Source organism: Schistocerca nitens, chromosome 1 (assembly GCF_023898315.1).
Source record: "Schistocerca nitens isolate TAMUIC-IGC-003100 chromosome 1, iqSchNite1.1, whole genome shotgun sequence".
Taxonomy (NCBI): Eukaryota; Metazoa; Arthropoda; class Insecta; order Orthoptera; family Acrididae; genus Schistocerca; species Schistocerca nitens.
In genome coordinates, this window is record NC_064614.1 from 381,275,840 (window position 1) to 381,281,501 (window position 5,662).

Below are 5,662 nucleotides of genomic sequence, written 5' to 3' on the forward strand. Positions count from 1 at the left end.
ATCACCGAAATAAAATAATGTATCTGCCACCTACACAGAACTGCCAACAGTGTAGGATGCAGAAATTTAAATAGGAAGTGTTCCTTTCCATTTGAGCTACTCTATTGCGCTATCTGTTTGTTGAAACCGTCGTACAGTGCAAAAGAAAAGCTGTAACTGTCTGCCTCTCAGAAGATCCTTCAAGAACGGGACCAACGACGACTGAAGAGAATCGTTCAACGTAACAAGCGCAAATTGCTGCAGATTTCAGTGCTGGGCCATAAACAAGCGTCAGCGTGTGAACCATTCAACGAAACATCGTCGATATGGGCTTTTGGAACCGAAGGCCCACGCGTTTACCCTTGATGACTGCTGACACAAAGCTTTACGGCTCGCCTGGGCCTGTCAACACCAACATTGGACTGTCGATGACTACAAACATGTTGTCTGGTCGGACGAGTCGAGCGGATGGACGTGTACGGGAACTTCCACGTGCTCGCGGGCCCCATATACAATTATAGGCAGGTGCACCAATTTTTTTGGCACTTCAGTGTAGATCTGTACTAGCCGGCGCCGAAGAGGTGATTTCTCGTGAGGCCTCTTCTCTTTTGTAGACAGTCACTTGGTCACGCTGTGAATAGAGTGGAGTAAGAGAGGTTTTGTTTTGGCCGATACAAATGGATGGTGGAATTTTAAGACAATTTCTCCAAGCCGTTCTCTTAGTGCGCCGTTTCTGGCTATGACTGGCTGCAACCACGCTCACAGATACAATAGGTCGAGTGATTCTAGAAGTATTCCTAAAACTTTCTACAGTAACAGGTACGTCACAAAATGCTGAAGCCAAACAGTTCAGTTAAAAATAAGCTTTCGCCCTGTGTGAGGTAAAATTGGATTGGCCACTGTCAAAACTACATGTGCAGTAGGACTGTAGCTCAGATTTCCTCTAGGCCGGCCGAAGTGGCCGTGCGGTTAAAGGCGCTGCAGTCTGGAACCGCAAGACCGCTACGGTCGCAGGTTCGAATCCTGCCTCGGGCATGGATGTTTGTGATGTCCTTAGGTTAGTTAGGTTTAACTAGTTCTAAGTTCTAGGGGACTAATGACCTCAGCAGTTGAGTCCCATAGTGCTCAGAGCCATTTGAACCATTTTTTTCAGATTTCCTCTCATCTGATTGGCGGAAAGATTGTTGCACAAGCCTGACCGACGGAGGCAGGATTATGCACTTTCTCGTGGTGGATATGCCAAGGAGAGCTCCGAGGAGTTTTAATGCAATGGGAAGAGAATTCGACATTTTGTTGTTAGATTTTGAGGGGAGCAGAAGAGAAGCAGTCTGGCGACAGATTCGGATGGAAGCAGACTTTCAACAATAGTTACTATTAATATCAGTCTTGATCACAAATTTATTTATTTTGGTAACCGGTTTCGACCACGCCTGTGGTCATCTTCAGACCAAAATGCTGTACGAGCGGGAGCCTCCTTCTGGTGATGATTTACCACCAGAATTACCACCAGAATTACAGTCTGCTCCCACGATCTATTCAAAAGTAAGACTTTCAACAGATTTGATGGGTGCAGACGCTTCCTTCAGACGTGATGGTGACCGTTTCGTTTGGTAAATGTTTCATCACTTGAGAGGGTGTTAGATTCGAACTTTACCCGTATGGAACTTTACGGGAACACGTACTTCACTTAGTTCCACCCAGTTAATTCCAATAGATGCATTTCTTTGACTGATGGACAGACGATAGGTTCGCTAAGCGAGTCCACATAGGTCCCACAGACATCCAATGCGGAACAGGTGCAACTCACCATTTTCAAGCATAAATAACCTTCACTTTGATATAATACAATGATCCAAGCAACTGTTTTTGATACTGCCAGAATACTGAAGTCCTTAGGTCAACGTTATTGGAAGCCTGATGTCCATTTTTATCTCACTGTTTTTCCTTGGGGTCCACTCGCAAGTGTACGGTGTGTTTTGCAAGTGAATCCTTAAGGATTTTTGCTCCTTTTTCACATGTGAATTCAATGTGAATCCTTAACCATTTTGTGAGAATTATGTGAAGTACTAAACAATCGAATATAATCTTCACTTACAGTTTTTTCTGTAGTTATTCAGCACCCAGCCATCTTAAGAAATGTATTCCATTAAGTTGCCATATAATTCGATCACATTTGACCCAAGGATTAACAAGACGTGCAACTCTACTTCAACATGCCACTTGTTATTTATCCGTGCAAATACATTTGGAGGCAACACCCCACTCGTCTCTGCAGTGAGTCATGAATTCTTTCAAGCACCCCCAGATCATCTTGCCTTTCGTGACAAGAAAGTAGAATTCGCCGCTCCAGTTCAACTGTATCGATGAGATAACCCCGGGCAGAAAAATCAAAAATGTAGAGGACTGCTGTAAGGTGACCTTGGAGGAGAACATACAGCCCGTACTCTGCCCGCCCATCTTGAACCAAATTGGTGAGGTTTAATACCTTAAATCAACAGCAAAACATGTCTGTACTCCATTCAGTCATGTTACGCACTCTACACCACAGCACAAGATAAGGCAGGCCATGGGCGAAATTTGAGCCCAATTAGATGGAAACTTCCTCGAAAAATTTATACTTCAAATACAGTTGAACAGTCTGGGACAATACGTCATATTGAAATCACTGGCGGCTCGTAACCTTACATTCCATTGCATACTACCGATATGACGCTTGAAAAAAAAAGTTCTGGAACCGACCCTGATGACGACGAATGCTAATCAGTCTGAAACTCGAAGTAGATGGCATCAAGACTTTGGGACGATAGTTATCAGATGTGCTGTTTCAGTTATGTACCAGCACTCGATGAGTAGGTTGACTGTCGTGTTGCTGAAGCACTGTCTAGCCATATCAATGTGACCGTCTATCAGATGCCGGAATAACCACCTGCTGGAAGACGTACAAAGAGACAGTTAGTGAGGCTCTGCAAGGTACCGAAAGGAATTTAGAGCCATGCCAACTCCAGTTCCGCGGCCAGCTGTGCTATATTTCTCGGCTGAAGATCCATAGTGCGAAAAGCCCGATCGATGTGGTTCCTCATATTCTCAACTGTGTTTTAATACGGGGATTTTGGTGGCAAAATAAATACAGTAATCTCATCCTGATGCTCTTTGAACCACGCATGTATTCTGTGAGCTATGTGATACGTTGTGTTGGCTTACTGGCAGACGTCATCGTGCCTAGGAAAAACAAACTACATGTAGAAGTGGCCATGACCCACAAGGATAGATACTTACTTGTACTGATCCGTCGTGCCTTGCAGAATGATGAAATTATCTAGGGAATGCCACAAAACATTCCCCAGAGCATAATGCTCCCTCCTCCGTCCTGGATCCTTCCGAAAATTGTTTCAGTGTGTTTGCTTTCGCCGATAGAGCGTAATACGTGATTCATCTGAAAAAGCTACCTATCGCCACTCAGTAGACGTACAGTTGCGGCACTGGCGGGCAAATTTCAGACCTCATCGCCGATGGACAGCTGAAAGCATGAGTGCTGCAACCAGGCGCCTTTTCCGGAGTCCCATACGCAGAAATGTTCGCTGAACGGTCGTTGCGGTGACACTGTTGGTAGCCCCTTGATGGCCTGGCCAATCAGATGCTCAACAGTTGCACGATTATTCGCCCGTACACATCTCCGCAGCCGTCGTTCACCCCTGCGATTTATGGTCCGTGGTGCACCACACTTGCGTAGACATCGGTTTTGGATAACGCCGTTTTGCTACGCACTGTATATTTTAACCATAGCGGCTTCTTCTTCTTCCTCTTCTGAGTCTCCAGGGTTAGGCATAGGGCCTGTTCCGCTCTCACCATCTCATCCATGATCTTCCCAGACTTCTCTTGCCCCATGTTTTATAATCCATTGCTTGTTTAGGAAATCTTTGTGGTGACATACAAAGTATATGTTCTCTCCATTTTTCTCATATGTATTGGGTTGCCTTTTGTGTTATAGGTTGGATTCCTAAATCTTGCCTTATTACTTCATTTCCAATTTTGTCTTCCCTAGTGCAGCCTTACACACATCTTCTTGAAGAATTAAGTTTGCCTAGATTGGTAATAATTCTAATAGTTAAGAGAATTACTAGGGACCTCGGGTAGCTTGATTTTTCAAGAATAATATAACCTTCAGATCACCCCAAAGTTTCGTGAGGATACTTGATACAAACATAAAGTTCATCTGAGATACTGATTTTCAGACGGTATGTACAGGTGCAGAATACTCTAACGCATACTAGAAACGAGTATAAAGGTTTTTAATACCATAAACAAGCATTCCGCCTTAAATGTCGTTCTATTTCCTGCTTCTTTTAAGTGGTATATTTGAATATTAAGTCTATTCCTTAAAATCGTCTGTTGTTCAGCGTTCTCGAAAAGCTTGCAGTAATGAAGCAGAGCTGCTTCTTGTCTGGCATATCTATTTGCCGATAGACAATAAACTGACTTTATATTCACAGCGATGATTGCTTGATGTCTCTTAGTGTGTGTGTGTGTGTGTGTGTGTGTGTGTGTGTGTGTGTGTGTGTGTGTGAGTGAGTGTGTGTGTGTGTTCAGGAGCCATTACTATGTTTTAATGGACAAAATTGTTTTACTTGTATTAGTCATTGTTGTCTCATAATATTTTAAAATTGCTGTAAGCACTTTTGGACTTAACATCTGAGGTCATCAGTCCCCTAGACTTAGAACTACTTAAACCTAACTAACCTAACGACATCATACACATCAATGTCCGAGGCAGGATTCGAACCTGCGATCGTAACAGCAACGCGGTTCCGGACTGAAGCACCTAGAACCGCTCGGCCACAGCGGCCGACTCATAATATTTTGACAAGGATGTTAAGCCGTAAGGTACTCAAACAAATTTTCTATCATTATATAAAACTTGACATTAATTTTACTATCTCTCATGGTTTGTAGTAAGTTGCAAGTGTATTTTAGTGTAGGTGTCGTGCACGTCATAATTTTGTGTCAGGTGCGACTAACTCACAGCTGCACTGCATTCAAGACGACATATTTTACAGTTAGAAGTAGAGGAATATTTATATCAATGTAAGGGTGTCATCTAGAAGCGCGACAATGCAGAAAAAGGCTAAAAATGTAACGAAAACTCTTTCGTCACTATTTTGTGAATCCCTTGTAACTATGCGTCTAGATACAAACTGATGATCAATATTTACAATCTTCCCAAAGATATTTGGATGAAATATTTTTAAGAAATGCATTCAGTAAATAAACGTATTTATGTCAATTTTGAAACAAGTGAAATGCCTCTCATATTATATACACTGTCTACAACTCTAACTGTGCGGCTGGTCCCGGCGGAGGTTCGAATCCTCCCTCGGGCATGGGTGTGCGTGTTTGTGTAAGCTTAGGGACTGATGACTTTAGCAGTTAAGTCCCTTAAGATTTCACACACATTTGAACATTTTTTACAACTCTAAACTTGAGATTTAAAATTTAGGTGTACTGAACTGTGAGAACTGACAGTTCATGAGTCTCGCTTTTGAAGATCTTTGAAAACTTGATATGTTGACAATATTCACTCCTGGAAATGGAAAAAAGAACACATTGACACCGGTGTGTCAGACCCACCATACTTGCTCCGGACACTGCGAGAGGGCTGTACAAGCAATGATCACACGCACGGCAC